General features: G+C 41.2%; 1 protein-coding gene across 3 annotated transcripts in view; it reads right to left on the bottom strand.

Moving 5' to 3' along the window:
* Nucleotides 1–22605, bottom strand: part of gpc5a (glypican 5a) — a 118573-nt gene that overhangs the window by 19489 nt on the left and 76479 nt on the right. The gene's annotated exons all lie outside the window — the stretch shown is intronic.

Below are 22605 nucleotides of genomic sequence, written 5' to 3' on the forward strand. Positions count from 1 at the left end.
AACACACTGACGATTTATGCAACTTTAATTTTTTAAAGATTATAAAACATTAAGGACTGTCTTCTGGGAAAGAATAAAGTATCTGTCATTGGTTAGTGATTCAAAGCTGAGGTGCTACAACAAATATTTCAGCGATGGTTTAATATCTGAGGATGTAGCCCTAAATGCTCAAACAATAAACCAATTTACTACATATTTTATCTTTGACGTCAAACTGGAACAATAATAAAAATAAATATAAGATTGTTCCCCTTTGGAGAAACAAAGGAGAAAAAAAGTATATGGAAATTCCAGTATAGAGAGGTTTAATAAATATCACAGTGAGGTATATGACAGTTTTATAAACTGCCTACTCTTTTGCGCTCTTAAAAAAGTGTGGATATAGCAGGCTCATCCATTTTCACTTTGAGATGCAAATATATATATACAATGGCATGAATGCGCGTGCGTGCACACTCACACACACACACACATGTGCACGCACACAGACGCGCACACTCACACACACACGCGCACACACACACACACACATGTGCACGCACACAGACGCGCACACTCACACTCACACACACACGTGCACGCACACAGACGCACGCACATGTAGGGCATACCTATCCTTATGGGGCCCGCTCATTCACTTCTATGGGAAAAATGCTAACGGTAACTATGACAACCTTAACCCCCACCCTGCCCTAACCATAACCATAAGTAACCAAGCAAAATACAAGAGTTTGTGCATTTTTAGTTTTTTCATAGCAGTCACTGATTTTTATACACTACAGTTTTCCCTTATGGGGACCAGGAAACCGGTCCACATAAGGGAAAAAAAACGGATATTTATCACGTTATGGGGACATTGTGTCCCCATAAGGATAGGTATACCTGCTCTCTCTCACACACACACAAAGCAACCACTTTATTAGGCGCACGTAAACGCTGACAGCCTGCTCCTACAGAGAATCCTGTGATCCGATACATAAAGCACGCACACAGAGTCAACAGGTTCAGTTACTGTTCGACAAGGTTTTAAGTGGCAATATACGTGATCTAAGCAACCCAGGCGAGCTGTGATTATCAGGGCCAGACAGGGAGGCTCCAGCATCTATCCAGCATCTATCCGGGGATTTTTATGCACTACAGCGTTAGAATAGAAAGGATGGTGCAATAAATGAAAAAGATCCGGTCAGTAGAGGTTCTGAAGGTGAAGGCACCTTATTACTGAGAGCAGTCAGAAAGGAAAGGCTAGACTCATCAAAGCTAAAAGTCAGACTATAAGAGCAAAAAATACTGGATCCAAACTGTACAAGGTAACATTCCAGCAGAATACATGGCATGAAGAAATGATTCTGAAGGCAAAACAGACTCCAGCTCAAACTATGCAAGGGAACCTAATAATGCGGCATGTGTGTGTGTGTGTGTGTGTGTGTGTGAACACAGCCTTTGCCTTGTGCTGCCTGGACTTACGTCAGACCAGGATAAGTGGATAGATGAGGGATGAATGGATATATCCATATAATCACTAAAACTAGTGCTAAGTTATTTTAAATAATTAATTTTATGTATTTACATAACGTTTGCTCAGTTGTACACAAATATGTAAATAGTATGCTAAATGGATTTCAGTTTACTTTAAACTATTAATACATTAAAATTTGTATTACAATAATATATAGTAGTCACAGAGAGTATTAGGACATTTGTTTAATTTAGTAAAAATGTGGCAAATTTGTTTCATAACAAAAATAAATTGACAAGAATGTTTAACATATCTGCACACATCTTCCACACAGACATTTTCTTTTTATTAAGTGTCATAATTTTCATTCAGTTCTGTTCTTGCCATTTTGCTGCTAAATGCAGTTGTAGACACTGGTTCTCAAAGGGAAACCAAACACAAAAGTTTGGTGTTTTATATTGTTGCAAAGGTGTTACTAATTAAGAAGTCCCTAATTTGACTGCCTGTCACTGAATTTAAAATGAATAGAGTAAAGCTTTACATTACACCTTCATAAAGCCTTTATAATGCATTCGTAGAACATTCATTGCACTGTCATAATGGATTCATAGAATACTCATAAGCAGCATATAAATATACCACAACATCCTAACATATCTTAACAGTTTTAATATATATTTTTAACGAACATCATATGATTACAAACTTTATAACCATATAAAGTTTGTCATTAATGTATATTGAAGTTGTTGAGGCATGTCAGGATGCGGTATACTTACATGCTGCCTATGAATGTTCTATGAATGCATTATAAATCATTATGACGGTGCACTGAATGTTCTATGAATGTTCTATGAATGTATTATGAAGGTGCACTGAATGTTCTATGAATGCATTATGAAGGTGCACTGAATGTTCTATGAATGCATTATGAAGGTGCACTGAATGTTCTATGAATGCATTATGAAGGTGCACTGAATGTTCTAAGAATGCATTATGAAGGTGCACTGAATGTTCTATGAATGCATTATGAAGGTGCACTGAATGTTCTATGAATGCATTATGAAGGTGCACTGAATGTTCTATGAATGCATTATAAATCATTATGAAGGTGCAATTAATATAAAGCATTACCGAGTAAACTAATGATTTCTATCATGAAACCAATAAATTTGGAATATTTTTACTGAAATGAGCAAGGACTCGAAGACTTTCTGTGAGCACTGTATACCCACAACTGCGCACACACAGTTAAATATATAATTTTAATTGCAGGTCGCATTGAAAAGTCATAATTCCTTAACACCACATGAAAAAATGAGTGTTGAATTTATCCAGTGCAGTGTTTTGGAAATCTTGCTTGTGATGTATCATACTGACAGGACACCTCCCTCTCAGAATTCCACCTTCTTAGAGGAAACATGTGCTAATCTCTCCTAGGAGAGCCCTGCCTTCCTCCATTTATGGGTCTCTTTCTGAGAATCCCTCTTCGGAGTCTGGATCACAACCCAGCTTGAGGCGTGAGGTGACCATTTGAGAAGAATGAAGAAGATTTATTTGTGTGCTGTTAACCATTTCAGCCAAGATTTGCATTCCTGGCAAACACAAGTAGGTTTTTATGCCAAAATGTTCATAATTCTTTCTCTCTTAACATGCCATCTGAAACCCTTTAGGTGAAAGTGAAAACTAAGACAAAATAGACAATTGACACAAGTTTAAGTATTTAATACTTTCTGTTTGCTGTGCGGCTGAAGCATTCATCAGGCCATGCACAGTGGCAGTTTTTTAATAGTATGTCTGAAGAATGTATTGAAAGTGACACTTTGTGTTAGTTATCTAACGGTTGCCTTCAAACATACACTATTATATCCGTTTCCTAAGCCCCCTGTTTCAGAGCCTGTGGCGATAAGGTGTAGTTCGGATTCTTTTCACTAAGGCTGACACTGTATTAATAGACTGTTTTGGGCTGAGATCCCATGTCCTTCTGCCTCCTGCTCTGCTCTTTCAGGGATACATGCTCATCAAAACCACCTGCTTATGAAAATGAATGAATGGATAATTTTTTCACATACACCGACCCATCCGGCCCACTCTGGTAGTCAGTGAAGACTGAGATGCTGCATTTCTGAAGACGCCACCTCCTGAGTCCCTCTTGGGTGCTGTGTGCTTTCACACCCCAGGGAAACAGAAACCGACAGAGGTACGGCTCTAGAAGCTTCCATCGAATTCTAATGCAGCATGATTTGTTTTTACAGAATTTAAACTGCATACTTCTGTGTGTGGAAATATAATCAACAAGCAATAATGGACACAGAAGTATAAATGCTTTTTAGTGATTAATTGTCATTGTTGACACACCACAGCACACAGTGCAGAACTACGAAATGTGTCCTCTGCATTTAACCCATGTGTGACAATGTGACATAGCAGGGGGCAGCTAATTCAGCACCCGGGGAGCAGTGCTTGGGGGCAGTACTTTGCTCAGAGTACCTCAGTGGTACTTTTGCTGGTTGGGGATTTCAACCAGCAATCTTTTGATTACAAGTGCGCTGCCCCAACCATTAAGCCACCACTGCCTACAGATATTTTGTTGTTAGTGTGCTTTTGCTATTCTATTAAAATCAATAATAAAAACAAATAAAATTCTTCTATTTTAATAGCATCACATTGTTCCTCCTGATTGCTGTTCTCGTGTTGAACAGAGGTCTGAATAATTACAGTGAATGTCATAAAAAATGAATTTACCCTTCAACTTCAGCACTTAAGTCAATGAATAAATTAGTAGTTACTGTCAATTTTGCTCAGTTTCAATTAAACTTTTGGTGAGCTCGGAACTTACAAATGACTTTTCAGAAGCTTTATTTTTTAATCCTGCAATGGGAAAACAGTCAATATATCCATCCATCCATCCATCCATCCTCTGTATCCATTTGTCCTATTGAGAGTTGTGGGGGGGCAGAGCTATGGAAGCAACTGAGGGAACAACCCAGGATGGGGCACCAACCCATCGCAGGGGGAGTGCATGCATGTGCACACACACACACACACACACACACACACACACACACACACACACACACACACACACACACACACACACAGTCATGTAATCCTATCTTTTTGAGCACCGTTCATTCATCTCTATGGGAAAAATGCTAACGCTAACTATGACAACCTTAACCCCCACCCTGCCCTAACCATAACCATAAGTAACCAAACAAAATACAAGAGTTTGCATTTTTAGTTTTTCATTGCAGTCACGGATTTTTATAAAATAGAGTTTTACCATATGGGGACCAGGAAGCTGGCCCCCACAAGGTAAGGTATACCTGGACCACACACACACACACACACAAACCATTCACACACACATGCACATCTACGGGCAATTTGGTATCTCCAAAAAACTTCGCAATGTCACGGGGAGAACATGCAAACTCCACTGCATCACTGTGTCTCTCTCAAGTTTTACTTAAAAAATTTGGTAAGAATATATGGGTAAGGCCAAAGTTCACCAGAAGAACAGGTTTATAATGTACATAATATACTTCATAATGCATTATCACATACTTCTAACAACAGTAACAACATAATTCATCTGGTCTCTCTCTAAAACATTGTCAGTCTTGAGTCAATAAGAACTGCTTTGATAAAAGATGACCTTAAATGACCCCTTAATCCAGATTAAATAGGATCAGAAATTCCTGATAAGTAACAGATGCAAAACAGCAAACCCACAAGAACACTGATGATCACACAGATACTGAAATGCTCTGGATGCGTTTTGGAAGCACAAAAGCACATTGTGCTTAACATCCAAAGCTAATTACCAATCAAAAGCCTGCGCAGCTTTGCCTTACTCAGCTCATTTTGAACCACTGGATTAAGATGATGAGAGACCAGTTATACAATCTTTCTTTAAGTTCTGTTTTATCCTATTTGTTGTAATATTTAACTTATTATTTTATAGTATTGTGTAGGAAAGCTGCAAACAACCTCATTGCAATAATAATAATAATAATAATAAAAATAAAATAATAATAATAATAATAATAATGCTTTATTTTCTCCAACATTTAAGACATACCTTTTTCAATTTCCTGTAGGCTTCAGATATATTTTCTATGCCTGTACTATATAAAACAACTTTAAATTATCCCATACCTTAAAAAATAATCAGTTATATAAATAAACATGGAAGTTAGCAACAGCTTGAAAATTACCTTTCGACATTCAAACACAAATCAAAGGGGAAAAAAAACATTGGCTTGAGTCCAATCTCTCCGTGACTGACTGTCAAATGAGCATTTAAGGGTTGGCTGGGAGCGGCAGGGAGAGACAACAAGAGACAGCAAGAGGCAGAGAGAGGCAGGGAGAGGCAGAGAGAGGCAGAGAGAGGCAGGGAGAGGCAGGGAGAGACAGGGAACGGCAGGGAGAGGCAGGGAGAGGCAGAGAGAGGCAGGGAGAGGCAGAGAGAGGCAGGGAGAGGCAGAGAGAGGCAGGGAGAGGCAGAGAGAGGCAGAGAGAGGCAGGGAGAGGCAGGGAGAGGCAACAAGAGACAGCGAGAGGCAGAGAGAGACTTGGAGAGGCAGAGAGTGGCAGGGAGAGACAGGGAGAGGTAAGAAGAGACAGGTAGCAGCAGGGAGAGGGAGCGAGACAGTTGCCCCGGCAACATCAGAAAGACTCAGGAAACAAGTGGCGTTAAAATAATACCTGTTGATTTGACCCAATGTTTCACTGAACTCTGCTCAGTAGAGGCCCATTTGTTTTCTTCAGTAAACAGCTATGGGGAAATGCCCGAGAAGGCAATAATGTCTCTACAGGGTAATGATGGAAGAAATGGTCTACGAAGATGGCGAATAAGCAGGAGGGTGTGAAAATAAGCGGTGGGCTGCAGTGTGAAGGACGAAAAAACGAGGACTAGAAACCAAAATCTGATCTTTAATTGTAAATTTAACAATATATGACGGGATTATTTTTGTAGCACCTACATTTTAACATAGATATCCAGTATGAAGTAGAGCAGAAATGTACTTCTAAGTTTAATTAGAACATAAAATATTATCAAATATATTTATAATAATATTTTGGTGGGGTGGCCCCCTGTCCTGGGTTATTCCCTGCCTCGTGCCCATTGCTTCCGGGATAGGCTCCGGACCCCCCCGCAACCCAGAAGGATAAGCGGTTTGGAAAATGGATGTTATGGATGGATGGATGGATGGATGATCTTTTGGTGCAATTGTACTAGACCATATTCATCCACCTTCTGACCACTTCTACAGTACTGGGTCATGGGATGGAGAGCTGATGCCAGGTAGCTCTGGGAACAAGGACAGGAGCAGCGTAGATGGCAATCAGAGCCGCTGCAGGTTCACTGGAGTACCAGGTGGAAAGCCATGCGGCATGGAGAGAATCTCCACACCCGAAGCCTGGACTATTTACTACATAACAGCTAAACACGTGATCATGTGAAGACAGTTACAGTACCTGCTGAGCTGGTCTAGTAACCTCTTAAATAAAGGTATGCATTATGTATTTAATATTGGAAGTAAAATGCATTTGTAGAAAAATGAAAAATCAGAGTGTATAGAGAGAGGAGAGACCGGGAAGCTGACAGGAACGCTTCTCTTTGCAGGCTCGCCCTACCGCTGCGTTCATTAACTGACACCGGCCTCATCAAACTGAAAATTAATTTTTAAACTGACTGAAAAAAGAATTTCCTACTCAATGGCATATGCTGTTTTACACAAAAAATATATCAAAAGATATGTTAAATTAAAAGTAATTAAAGTCAAACAGCAGTTCCTCCGAAACGGGGGAACAAAGTTAGAATATAGATTAACAATGTAAATCATTAATTCTCGTAAGAGGTGTTTAAGACACAGAATAAACGTTTTTCTCTGATGAATTTCAGCATTAATATACCAGACCGGTGACACTTTTTCCCCCTCAAAGCGATTTACAATGTTACCCATTTATTTTACTGGAGCAATTCAGGATACGTCAAGGTTACAACAGGAATCCACCAGGGATGCAAACCAGTGGCTTTCGGCTTTTGGGCCGTGTCTTTAAGCAGCAAGCTACCCACAACACTTACAGGAAAAAAAGATGAAATATTAAAAAGTCATTCATGCAAAAAACACATTACTCAACCTCAGCCATGTAAAGAGTAACGTCTGCCACGAGAAGATGAACCCCAGTTCTCAGGTCGTTTTCAAAGCGATTCTTGAGAAATGCTTCAGAGTCTTACATGCATCCTATTAGACATGGATTATATTCCCAGGAAAATGAGCCATCTTTAGAGAAAGCCGACTCTAAGAGCGTTCTGTGCTAACAGCCTGACATTTATCATCAGCAGGAGGACGCTGGTAGATCTGTTAGTCACACTGGTGACTTCCCAGATTTCATCACATATGTCAGCAAATCTCAGACTCCAAGTGACAACTGATAATTCTGAATTATCAAAGCAAGTTCTGAAAACTGCATTTGGTCATCGGCATCTTTTAACAGTCTGCAATGCCTGACCTACTTTGAGGAAGGAAAAAATAAATTTCAGATAACATTACACCAACAACAAAGCAGAGTGAACCCACAATTGTGATCTAAGGTTTACCGTGCAAAGAATTAACAACTAATTTGCATGTGGAATGATTAAACTGGGGCGGCATGGTGGTGCAGTGGTTAGCACTCACACCTCAGGGACCCGGGTTCGAGTCTCCGCCTGGGTCACATGTGTGTGGAGTTTGCATGTTCTCCCCATGTCGTCGTGGGGTTTCCTCCGGGTACTCCGGTTTCCCCCCACAGTCCAAAAACATGCTGAGGCTAATTGGAGTTACTAAATTGCCCGTAGGTGTGCATGCGTGAGTGACTGGTGTGTGAATGTGCCCTGCGATGGGCTGGCCCCCTATCCTGGGTTGTTCCCTGCCTCGTGCCCATTGCTTCCGGGATAGTCTCCGGACCCCCCGCGACCCAGTAGGATAAGCGGTTTGGAAAATGGATGGATGGATGATTAAACTTGTGGATGGCAACCTCAAAGTCTCAGGTTTTGATGGAAACATATTAAACACACCTTGAATTTCACCTAAATTGCTTGGATACATTATTTACTGCATAAAAGGTAAAAACGGATGATCATGTTATTCATTTTGATGTCTGTTTATTTGTCCTTTTAGCACGACAAAAAAGAACCATACATATTTAATATGCAGAGGGTTTATGAGGAAAACTCGCCGAAGATTATAAGGTCTTATATTGTTCTGTCAGATTTTTTTCGAGAATTCTGGTTTACATTCCTGCAACTTATCATGTTTCCCACTGAAAGGTCCGGCCCCAGAATAACCCCAGGCAGGGCATTCAGACGGTTCTGTAGCCTCTCGACGTAATTTAAAAGGCCGCAGTCGCATCCATTACTGACTGAATGTGTTATATTTGTGGTACAATTCAATGTGTCATCGGGGTTCCACGAATCTTCTAAAAGGAACCAATGAAGCACTGATACATCTCAACTTCGCTCACAGAATCTACAGTAACAAGCCTGGCAAAAGCTGCATATCAGATGGTCGACAAGAAATTCTTGCATGCATTCATTTTTCCTAATTAAATGCAATTCTGGCTCAGTGCTATCGCATGTCCCCTGACACTGCACCAACAAGATCCTTCATCGCCCTCTCCTTTAAAAAAAACAACAACAAAAAAAATCTATTTATTGACCATATTTCCACTTCATTCTTATTTGGTCCCAATCATAGTCATTTGACGCTTAATTATATCTATCCATCTGCAGTAAGCATCTATTAAATTCAAATTCTGTTTATAATCCTGGCAACACTGAAATTGTTAAAGCAGTTTTATATACTCAGAAGTAGACTGCAGTTCAACTGACAACCAAATCAAACATCTTCCACGTTCTCCCAAACCACCTCCAAACAAACCCATATTTAATACCACCTGGGCATGTGAAATAATGAAAAATATCAAAATTTCAGCTATTGTGCCAGTAGCTCACTAGCTCCAGCTATCATTCATTTTGACGTGACAATGCAATTGTTCTAGTGAGAATGAAACACAGGCTTCTGTGTGGCTGAAGCCGGGTGCAGCTCTGCCTCCTCATTGCAATTACAGCAAATAAATAAACAAACAAACATCTGGCACCGATAACACATTCTTCAGAGACAAACCAAAAATCTCTTCTGGCTATTAAGCTTCACTCAGCAATGAGCTGCCTATTGCATCATACAACTTCGTAATGAATGTTAATAAAGGTATAAATTGTAACAAATACTAAACTAAAACAAACAGGATACATTGTTTTACATGCTTGGACTCTTTCTTCGAATTTTCCGATACGTTTTTTTACATATTTTATATTTTTTACATTTTCAGAGGCTTAGCGCTTTGCTGGTCTACAAGGCCTTCATTTCTGCCTCTGCTACAGAGAGTTTGGATTACAGCTTTGTGACCTAGAGCAGATGCTCCATGTGCATTTTTTGTTTAATGATTTTATTTCTTGGCACAGTCCTTTATTCCAAGTTATGTACACCAGTTTAGAGTTTAAGAAAACTTTTAGTATGCATGCAGAAAAAACACCTTACTGCAATAAAATGTTTATTTATAAAACCACGGTAGTATTTTCTAGATGCCATTTTGTACGTGGATAAAACATAATTTCTATAGAAAGACTATTCTTGTCTGTTTTGAGTAATAAAAATTAATTCCTTAAAATGTACTAAAAGGCACTGTATGAGATCTTTCCTGAACAAAGAGCTTCACATTCATAACTACATAAGGATGGACAAATATTACGAAAACAATATTTTATTTAGGTAGCTTTGGTGCCACCATGATGCTACTTATAAGGAAGTATCCATTCGTAAATCAATTCCACTGCTTCCTTTCATTGAAAAAGGCTTTTAACACATCACAGGCCTGACTGTATTTTTTCATTTACACTGCTGCATATAGGTGGGTGCAGACCCGCCGTGTGTCTTATTAGTCATGCCTGAGGGCCGGATGAATTCCAAGCCCCCGGCCGCTCCATGTCTTCATTCCCATTATGTCGGTCAAAAAAAAATCATAATACAGATCGGTATGGATACACATGTGTGAAGTTTAAGCAGCGCTGCCAGCTCTCACACATCTGGCGTGACGCTCAAGGATACACGCTAAACACACGCAGGGCTGTCAGCTCTCATGCATCTGGCGTGACGCTCAGGGATACACGCTAAACACACGCAGGGCTGCCAGCTCTCACGCATCTGGTGTGACGCTCAGAGATACACGCTAAACACACACAGGGCTGCCAGCTCTCACGCATCTGGCGTGACGCTCAGAGATACACGCTAAACACACGCAGGGCTGCCAGCTCTCACGCATCTGGCGTGACGCTCAGGGATACACTCTAAACACACGCAGGGCTGCCAGCTCTCACGCATCTGGCGTGACGCTCAGAGATACACGCTAAACACACGCAGGGCTGCCAGCTCTCACGCATCTGGCGTGACGCTCAGAGATACACGCTAAACACACGCAGGGCTGCCAGCTCTCACGCATCTGGCGTGACGCTCAGGGATACACGCTAAACACACGCAGGGCTGCCAGCTCTCACGCATCTGGCGTGACGCTCAGGGATACACGCTAAACACACGCAGGGCAGCCAGCTCTCACGCATCTGGCGTGATGCTCAGGGATACACGCTAAACACACGCAGGGCTGCCAGCTCTCACGCATCTGGCGTGATGCTCAGGGATACACGCTAAACACACGCAGGGCTGCCAGCTCTCACGCATCTGGTGTGATGCTCACTTTCAGATGCTCATGCAAGAAATCTTATGGTAAATTTGTACTATTCCATTATAAACCTAAAATAAGCTACATGAAAAGCATTAAAGACTTAACCGTACAGCTTATTTACAAGGTAAAAAACTGTTACATACATGTAAATACATGTGATTGTGTGTACAAAATTTTCTCGAATTTAAAGTTTGAAGCTTTTGAAGTTTAGATGCATATTTAACAAAGATCTGCTGAAAAGCTGGCTGCTGACTTTCTGCATTTTAAGACCGTGAGAATGTTTGACTGGCGCTAAAGAAACAGAGCAAACCATTTTTGCATCACAGGGAGGGAAAGTAAAATTGTTTCAACTGCAATGTCAAAATCAGGAAGACAAACAAAAAACATGTTTTTATGTGATTCACAAATACTATTTAATGTTTTCACAAATGTGTATTTTTGACAAATCATGCCAGCAGATTATTTAAAGGTCAGAAGGTCCTTTTGGGCCCCCCCTTGACCAAGGGACAACAGACCCAGTCCCCCCTGCCCCCTGTCCCCGGTAGGTGTAGCAACCTCAAGATTTCACTGAAATATAAATCCTTTTCATCAGGGTGTATTTCAGGTGTCGACGGTACTTTGCTTAGTATAACACAAGTGGGGTCTTCAACTCACATGCAGTCCTTACTGTCTGAGTGACTGATGACCCACAAGTAATATGAACAACATCTTGGATTAGCGCCTTAACCACACATATCCAGTGCAGGGTCATGTTAGCGGAAAGCTAATACTTGATTATAATACATAATTATTATACATAACCACTTTAGGAAAATTGGATAGGTAAGAATTAAACAACGTTAAACAAATTCCACGTACTGGATATGTAATCATTTACATTTTAAAATCCCATCATAGTGAGAAGCCAGCACAGAATCATGCCTTCCTTAGAAATGTGCAAGGCTCCTTAAAGGCTTATGTCGACAACAAACATCGCTCATTAGCATTATCTGTGGAGAATGCAAAGGATTCATTAGCAGAACATAAATACTCCTGAACGATTCACACAGGTCTCATGCAAAGGCTTTCATAGGGCTTGTTACCAGAAGCTTAATACCTTGTTCCCCCCCAGCCAATTATAGATGTTTGTGAATGCATATTATTTTTTCATTTTAAATGCTAACTAATATTATTGTACTGCTTATTTTATTTATCTAACTTCCAGGAGAAAACCCTGTATTGTAGAATTTCATCCATGCTTCAGAGCTTCCAGTTCCTTCATTTGTCTAATTGGTATCGGTTTGTTTTAGACACTGTGAGCCTTGCGTTAGTTGGGGAAGGTATTTGGCTACCGAGGCATCTATCCTTGGGTCAGGCAGACCTTACATAAATACTAAATTTCAGTCAATCAGGCACTCCCTATGGTGACTTTGCAGTCATTACTGTAATTTAGATTAAATCAAACATCTGCTTTGACCTCCTGGCTACAGCCAGTACTGTCGATGTGTCTGGTGTAGGAATGACTTTTGTGTTCTGGCTTCATGAATAAAGGCCTAACCGCTCATGCAGTGGATCCCGATATTTTTGCCTTAGAATAATGAAGGTTTGCTTGCAAACGTGCTACAGTCCCTGGATGAAACGCATGAGGAATGTTAAATCCTACCCTTGGGTTGACCTCTGCGGTCTAGATCAGGGTTCCGCTCCTGAGGCAGCCTCGGTGACACCACAATGGATGTAGGTGTTATAATATGAAGTATAAGCAGCTGACTGTGGGTCACATATTACAGTCGGGTCGATGGGAATTGTGAGAGCAGAATTTGTTGCTGGGGATCAATGCTGGGCTAATTTGAAAAAAGGGTGGTGCGGAATGGGAAAATGGTGCTGATCGATAGCTATTAATTTCTCAGCATTTTCCCAAACAGGAGCATTTTCTATTGTAAAATAGGGCATTTAGCATTTTCAATTAAGGGCTGAATACCGCAGCAGGATGGCGCAAAAAATGATGCCTGTCTTCAGACACTAATGGATATTTTAGGGCTGTCACAATACCCTTATCAACAGACTCACACAACAACTAAATAGTAAAGTGAAAACGGCAGAACATCATGGGTTTAGGCGGCTAACCAAGCCAGTGACCCATTTGAGGAACAGGGTAGACCCAAACAAAGCCATTTCAGGACAAACTGTGACTCAACAGAAGGTCGAGCAACGCAAGAAGTTAAGCTCTTAAGACCCTGTCATGGGGTAATTATGCCCGTTAAAGACACAGCCTGGCTGGGAGCGATTTAATTCCCAGTAGCCCTGTATGTTTAACAGGCCAGTCTGTGGTCGGCCTGTGATGGTAACGATGTCACAGCTGATACCTGCTGGGCCTAATGTGCAAGACTGTGGTCTTTTCTTCCTGCTCCAGGAGAGGAACTCTCTGACACGCGGTAACATCTGAGATTCAAGATTCATGATTGTTTGACTGCAACCAGGCTGGTGGCATTTGGATTCTGTCCAGGACAGAGCAGTCAAAGAAAAAGACCGAGTGCAGAGGATGCATTTCATTTTATGCCAATCATTTCAGTAAAGAAGTATCCCAGGAGTACTGCTGGGTATTCTCTGGTACGGGATCTAAGGCTTTAAGAGCAAATGACATTCTAATTGGAAATATTAAAGAAGTAATTTCCTCCATTCCTGACAACCACTTGGTAGGTGACAATGACTTAACTGTCACGTTACCATGAGCAGCAAATTAACTTCCACTCTGTGGCAGTGTAGGTGATTGCAATTTACTGTAACATTATCATTTTGCTTTTGATAACAGCCACAAATATTGTGCTCATTGCTAAGAGTCTTCCTGCTGGACACCACCCTAAAGCTAATTAATAATACCTTTATGATTACAACAAAAACTCAAGCTCAACACTGAGATTATGAACAAACCTTTAACAATGCAACATATTCCTCTGTTAGATCACACTCGCATTCTTTGGAAATCATAATACAAATTATCGCCTGATTATGACTTCCTTTCCTGAGGGTAATGAGACAAACCCAACAGACAGAGCAAAGCAGTTTTCACTTCGCAAATTACATTTTTCTACATACTCAACATTATTATGCAATTATGCACACTCCCCAGTTTCCTTGGAGCATGCTAATGAATTAACGTACGATTGTTTATTCCAGGTATGCCAAAATAAAGAAGGATTACTGGCATACAGTAAGCGCATGACTGTTCAGTAATACAGAGTGTTTTACACTGATACTCTTTTATCCAATATTTGTTAATGTAAAAAGTATGGAACTAACAACCTAACAAATCCGCTTTACACATATTTTATCACATGGTCAACACTTGCCCCAAAATTAGATGTTCACCTCTCTTTTTAATTCTGCGGTAGCAGAATTTTTACAATTATAATTAAGCCTTCAAAGCAGTGAAGAGAAGCGGCAATGTGGAGAAGGTCGTGGAGCATACAGGTGTGTGGATCGTCGCAGCACCTGGGAAATTCATGAGAGTGATGTATTGGATAAGACATGGAATTCTCCGGCAGGCCGGGTGCAGCTGTGTCTAAGCACAGGAATATTACTGTTTTTTTTCCCTACTCTTTGCCGTACCTTTGCTGTCTGTGTTCATAAAAAAAACAAAAAAAAAACAAAGAGTAGTCGTTTCCATGGCCACAGACCGTTCCTTTTAACCACAGACTGTTAATCAACCTTGTGTTTTCCCAAGGAATCTATGCATGAATAAGTCTACTGAAGTTTACTGTTATTACTTGGCACTGTCCTGAATTTCTCGAACCAGGGAATGACTTTGCTGAAAGAAATGTGGTGATATTTAGTTATTTGGCACCTCATAAGCAAACTCAGGGTTGATTTCACCGCCGAGAATCTTCAGCCTTGCAGAAAGCTGTAAGTCAGGCGAGAAGGTGGGACCCAAGTGCTTTCTGTATTACCACCCTTCAGGAGCACGAGCACCTGCTGTAACTAAGCGCGCCGTGTTTCTCCCTCCGTAAGCCTGACATTGGAGCTGCAGCACAGATAACGAAAGGGGAAAAAATAAAATAAATAACACATGGAATCTATTATTTCATAAGGCCCCGGCAGTCAGAGGCGGTTACTGCTTATCAAGGTTTCTGCCATGCAGCCGTCGACATCCGATCACATGTGACGGTCATGGAGATTGCAGAGGCCGAAGCCTGCGGCCAGCGGGATGGGCTCACGGCCGCGTGTCACATCGCGGCCCAGTGCGCGTGATGGCAGACAGACAGCTTTCCACTCCGTGTGGATTCAGTACATTAAGCTACAGCTTGGAGCTTCGGCAATCTCTTGACACTGCATCCCTATGGGAGTTTGATGCCCATTGCTAAGGCTTAACTCTGCAGTATCGGAACGGGAGCAAGGTCATTCCTACTGTTCGTAATCCTCCAGAAAAAAACAGTATATCTTCAGCACTTTACTTCATTTTGGTAGTGAATAACTTTACACAATATAATAAACTTAAACATTTGAATACATATATGATGCAACGTTTTGCAACTACAGCCACTCTGGGAGTTTTCTAATTCGGGGACCGACACCAGGGCGACTTCTGAAGGGTCCTTGGACATTTTGATCAAAATGCGATTTTTACCATGAACATAGTATTTAAAAATGCAGCCTACATCCTTTTTTTTCTCTCCTCAATCAAAACATTTTGCACAGGAACACAGACGCGTCCTGTCAGGGACACATTTGTCCATGTATGGGTAGGTTGACAATCCTTGTTCTAATTCATGCTTACCATTCCGCAAGCTTAAGGTACCTGCTATGCTGAGCAGCTTGAGGGCGCTGTTTGTCATTCTCCAGATAGCGACTGGTGGATTTATCCAGTTTGCTTGTCGACTTCTGAACATTTCTAAACGAAAACATAAGTATCTCTGCCAACGTGGTAAGGTAGGCCTAGCCCAGGGAAACGCTGCAAAGAGAACAGCCAAGAATGGGATCTTCGTTTCTCGGCACATCTTCAGGACGAGCTTGGCTCAATAAGCGCTGCTCTGAATGCAGAGCGTGTTACGGCGCACCAATCAGGTGTGCCTTTAAGCAGCCTGCAGAAGTGGGAAAAACACTCATTGTGTTTCGCAAAACAGCGTCTTCTCGGTCACACAATGGATTCTGAGAAGGTCTTGGGCTGAATAAAATTCCTCCTCATCTTGCTAAGAGCTTTTTTTTATTATTATTCTTTCCACACTCATTTATGCACTTTGGATTCATGCATTCTTACACTTCATTATCTACCACTATTCAGTGTAGCATATACAACCTGCATAAAAATTTGAAGCCACAGCTAAAATTATCCAAACTTGCCTCATCAGTAGAGACAGATGAAAATCCTTTGCCCAAACTAGACTAGACAATGTGTAGTTCAAGAGAGGGTCACAGGGGAACCTAGCTGGCATATGCTTCTCAACATCTTCTGACAATTTTACTGTGATGTACGTGTAAGAATGTCTCCACACGAGTATAACTTTGACAGGTTTGACTTTGAAATCTGCAGATGTAAGGTGACTATGATGCTTATGAAGGGCGACTCCTGCCTAAGAGAACACAGCCGGGAGCCGCTTGCTGACAGCTTAAAGTCCAGGACTGGTGACCTTGGAGAAAACTGTAATGTCTCAAGGACAACATGGTGCCACACTAGGTCGCTCCTCAGGCTTATGCTTCTCAGACCCGGGTCTCGCCGCTGTGGCTCGGTTCTGTGTGTCTCTGGAGTTGGCCGGTTCTCCCCTTGTTCATGTGTGCCGTCTCCCACAGTCCAGATATGGCTTAGATGAATCGGTGTCTCTAAATCGCCCTCATTGTGTATGTGTGCAGTGTGAGCAACTAGCAGGCTGCCCAGTGGGTGCTTTCAGAAGGGAGCTCAGTAAGAAGTAAGAAATGAAGGCACTATTTCGATAGTGACCTTATACAGTTCCTGTGATAATGAGACAGAAATCAGATATGGGGGAGGGTGGGGGGCAAACAAACAGAGAAATATTACATTTCTTACATTTTGTGAGGTTCCTAAACGCAATGCGTTTGTGAGACTCTTAGTGTCTTTTATGCACATAAAATAAAAAAGTTTCACAGTACGTGATTGTGCAATGATAATTAAACAGCAGGTGAAAACAGATTATGTAGACACAGGCACTTATGCAGCATAGCTCTCCCCATTTATCCCGATCAGCATACTTTCCTCGCCATTTACTCACAACACAATGAATGCAGTAGTTTCTGCTGCCATAATGTATCTTTATAGGATGAAAAGTATAATGAAAGAAAATAACACATATTAAAACTTAAAAAGTCTAAGATTGACCTATTATTGGCAAAAACAAAATGCTGCTGTATATATACATATATACTACGATATGCGATGTGCTATAAACAGTCCTGTGCAAAAGTCTCAGTCAAGGTACCTAAAGTGTTTATCTGGGTAGTAAGTGTACATTTTCTCATAAAAAACACCCAATTTAACATTAGAGTTACTAACAGTTAAAAAAGGTCACTGATATCTTGTTGGACGACTAGACGAACACGGCTTTGGTACCAAAACTTCTTTTCAGGGACACCAACCATTCCATGTGTCACCACCAGCTCACCTCATTAATTAGACCAATTAGAGGGGAGATATTGGGTATACTGGATGGCTGCTGGGTGACTTTAGGAGAGGTATTGGGTATACTGGATGGTTGCTGGGTGACTTTAGGAGAGGTATTGGGTATACTGGATGGCTGCTGGGTGACTAAGAGAGGTATTGGGTATACTGGATGGCTGCTGGGTGACTAAGAGGGGTATTGGGTATACTGGATGGCTGCTGGGTGACTAAGAGAGGTATTGGGTATACTGGATGGCTGCTGGGTGACTAAGAGGGGTATTGGGTATACTGGATGGCTGCTGGGTGACTAAGAGAGGTATTGGGTATACTGGATGGCTGCTGGGTGACTAAGAGAGGTATTGGGTATACTGGATGGCTGCTGGGTGACTAAGAGAGGTATTGGGTATACTGGATGGCTGCTGGGTGACTTTAGGAGAGGTATTGGGTATACTGGATGGCTGCTGGGTGACTTTAGGAGAGGTATTGGGTATACTGGATGGCTGCTGGGTGACTTTAGGAGAGGTATTGGGTATACTGGATGGCTGCTGGGTGACTAAGAGAGGTATTGGGTATACTGGATGGCTGCTGGGTGACTTTAGGAGAGGTATTGGGTATACTGGATGGCTGCTGGGTGACTAAGAGGGGTATTGGGTATACTGGATGGCTGCTGGGTGACTAAGAGAGGTATTGGGTATACTGGATGGCTGCTGGGTGACTAAGAGAGGTATTGGGTATACTGGATGGCTGCTGGGTGACTTTAGGAGAGGTATTGGGTATACTGGATGGCTGCTGGGTGACTTTAGGAGAGGTATTGGGTATACTGGATGGCTGCTGGGTGACTTTAGGAGAGGTATTGGGTATACTGGATGGCTGCTGGGTGACTTTAGGAGAGGTATTGGGTATACTGGATGGCTGCTGGGTGACTTTAGGAGAGGTATTGGGTATACTGGATGGCTGCTGGGTGACTAAGAGAGGTATTGGGTATACTGGATGGCTGCTGGGTGACTTTAGGAGAGGTATTGGGTATACTGGATGGCTGCTGGGTGACTAAGAGGGGTATTGGGTATACTGGATGGCTGCTGGGTGACTAAGAGAGGTATTGGGTATACTGGATGGCTGCTGGGTGACTAAGAGAGGTATTGGGTATACTGGATGGCTGCTGGGTGACTTTAGGAGAGGTATTGGGTATACTGGATGGCTGTTGGGTGACTAAGAGGGGTATTGGGTATACTGGATGGCTGCTGGGTGACTAAGAGGGGTAATGGGTATACTGGATGGCTGCTGGGTGACTAAGAGAGGTATTGGGTATACTGGATGGCTGCTGGGTGACTAAGAGGGGTATTGGGTATACTGGATGGCTGCTGGGTGATTTTAGGAGAGGTATTGGGTATACTGGATGGCTGCTGGGTGACTTTAAGAGAGGTATTGGGTATACTGGATGGCTGCTGGGTGACTAAGAGAGGTATTGGACATGGCTAAGCAGACACATTTTGACAAACAAAAAAATAATAGCTTTGTACCAACATGAAGATTGGTTCAACTTTATTTTCCTTGATTGACTTGAACAATTCTGTATGAGTGTCCATTATATACAGGTTAAGCCAAGTTTAAGAGATTATATTTTAAGATATTCACTGGCAACCATAAAATGCATGTAAATCAATACAATTTCTAATTATAAGACCTTGTACAGTAATTTCAAGCAAGTGTAAACCTATGCAATCTGAAATGTAGAACTTGAAAAATCAAGCCATAGGGTTATATGTGACATTGGGATATGTCAACAAAAATCTAACGCACAAAACAAAAATGCTTTTTTCTAAACCTGCTTTTAAATCCCAAAGGAATAATACAAATAAATAAATACTCAGCTGCACTGGGCAATTATCAACTATTGCATGTAAGATTAGCAGATAAACAGAAAACTTCTATTAGAAGGCAAGGTTTTTAAAAAAAAAATGCTCTAGCAAGACAACAAAGGCGTAATTATGTACAGAGCGTGGATCCACACGCAGCTCCTGCCTGTGTGACAGGAAATCATTCGACCCGAGCATTTCTAAAGGTCACCGGGACCGCGGGCGAGAGCTGCTCTCCCATGAGCGAGTCTCAGGCGGCAAACAGACGGTGTCTCCCCCAATTTCTGAGTCCCCTGACAGCACAACAGACACGGATATCTGGGAGGCCAGGCAGGAAGTCAGTGTCACATGAATGAGTTTTTCTTCAGCAAGCAAACCGAAATGGCTGTCAAAAGACTCATTTGTTACAAACCGGTTGGGACACTGCTCAGTTCTAACCATTTAGGGCTTCAAAAATAAAAAAATGTCATACTTTTTAACTGGATGTATCATGACTGTGTTCAACTGATGTCATTCAAAAGGGCAATTCTTGGTACAGATGAATTTTTAACTCCAAAGCACAACAATAACACTAGATAATCATGTTACTATTATTGGAACTACAGTCCAACAACTATTACTCCTACTACTTCATGGGGCCGTATAAAGTCTACTTTGGTACTGTTTTATAATTACGTCTGGCTGTTGTACTTTTGAAAAGTATAAAAATATCCAGCTGAAAAAAAAATGCAGTATTGCAAATATTCAAGTTTCAAATTTAATTGTCACACACTATAAATATCAAAGTCGCTTTTGGGTAAAAGCACAAGCACAAAGCAGGATGATGTACAGGGCAATTTATACATTTATTTGAAGTAGCCCAACCTACTTACCCTTCAGCTCTTGTTTTCACTCTGTTGATTACAAAAATACTGAAGGTTAACAATGCAGCGTTATCATCATATTTTAAAAGGTGCCTTTAAAGTTTGCCGCATTAAAAAAACAAGCAAACTGAGCGCTGTTCTACCCCTGGAGCTGGAATGGAAACACATGTGGGTGGGTTGGGAAGCAAAAGCTGCCCTTGATTAATCCAGAAATCCCAGGAAGGAGACGCTCTTTGTGGATGCAGTTCTGAGAGCGCAGGCCGCCGGGACCCTCCAGTCTAAGATGCTCCAGACCTATAGGCTGGTAATGACACTGATCTGACACTCATCCATTTCGGAATTTCTGTCAGCAGCAACACTTCTGTGCAGCTCAAACTTCTGACAGCAGGCAATATAAATGAAAATCTCATTGCAAAAAAAAAAAAAAAGCAAAGTTAGCAAAGAGAAAAGAAACTTCTTAAAAGTCATTCATGATAACTTCAGAAAAAAACAGGGATATTCATACTACTGAAATATTAATGAAAGAACACGTTTAAATGTGGAAACGTTCAAAAAGTGGACAAGGGATCATTTTGGAATCGAGGCGTGAGAATCTAACATGAGCTTCTTTACTTGGACTAGATATCAAAACTCTCAAGCTCAGCATCCTAGAGGAAATTGGCAACCATATCAACAGACGAGATGTCAACAGTCTTTGCATGATAATGCAAAACCTGAGCTGATTCCTGATAAAAAAAAGGATGTAGAGGAGGAGAAAGGCTTTTACTCAAACTGCCTTCCAAAAGATTAACTAACTCTAAATTAATGACGTTTAAAAATGACACTGAGCTCGTCAATTTGACGAGTTTTGATATTGCACAGAACACGTCCTCGTTTTCGACAGTCTGCTAAACACCCTCCAATCTACTGTTCCTATAGTTATAAATACAACACTCCATTTCAGCGCCCAATGACAATGTTACGCCGAGAAATCAAATAAGATCAAATTAACCATTAATCTCTTGCTTGTTCCTAGACCACTGGGCAATCTGTAATGTGGAAATAAATGACATGTATGCAAGCTTATCGCTTTCAAGAATTCACTCTTATTCACAAAAACCTGGCAGCCTACATTTGAACAAGCACCATCATTGTAACCCTAATGGAAATTAATCGATGTTTTTCTTAATACAATTCTACTCTGCAACTTAAAAGATAAAACGGTACAAAATAGATCCACACCAGGAAGGACACAATTGTATATGTGTATTATATACAGCGGATGTTAATTTAGTTGTCTTCTGTTGTTGTGACTCATCAGTATTCAGGAAGTCTTATGTAAATCTACATCTGTATTCCGTTAGAGGTTAGATATTTAAAAAAGCAATTTTCACTCTTCCTAAAATGCTGCTGGAGACTGATTTATTCAGACTAACAGTCTTTAGTACACAGACAGAAATGTGTCATGGTGAGATACTGTTATTCATTCTGACGAATGAATTGATGAAAACAAACAATAACAGCGACTCTGAACCCAATTAGCATGCTGAGCTGGAGCCGAAGCCTGATCGCGTTTAAAATTCCAGGATACGAGACACGGTGAGGTGAAGGCAATCACGCCATTGTTTGAAGCATCGATCAAAAAGGTTAAGCAGAAGTGCTGCCAGATCTGTGGATATCGCTGGAAAATACAGCTACGGGACGAAAAATCAGGAATGAGATCAACTCAGATCAAAGAACAACCATGTTCTGAAGGAATCATTTGGTAATGTTTGGTCCCTCAAAAACGTGAATGTACTTTAGTGTACTATATGGAGATAGAAACTGAGGACTATTACTGTACTATACTATTACTGTACTACCGCTTACACTACAACCATCACTAACAGTACTGATATTACCATTTGCAATAATACCAAAGGTGACAGAGATGAAAGATCGCTAGCATACTTTGACATGCCATGTAGAGTAAAGATGAAACCAAAAACAATTGACACACCAAACGAAAGTTAAAATAACCCTGACAAAAATAAGCAAAATAAGCATTTGTTCTCATTGGGAGAAGGTTGCGATTTGATC

This window comes from Brienomyrus brachyistius, chromosome 16 (assembly GCF_023856365.1).
Source record: "Brienomyrus brachyistius isolate T26 chromosome 16, BBRACH_0.4, whole genome shotgun sequence".
Classification (NCBI taxonomy): domain Eukaryota; kingdom Metazoa; phylum Chordata; class Actinopteri; order Osteoglossiformes; family Mormyridae; genus Brienomyrus; species Brienomyrus brachyistius.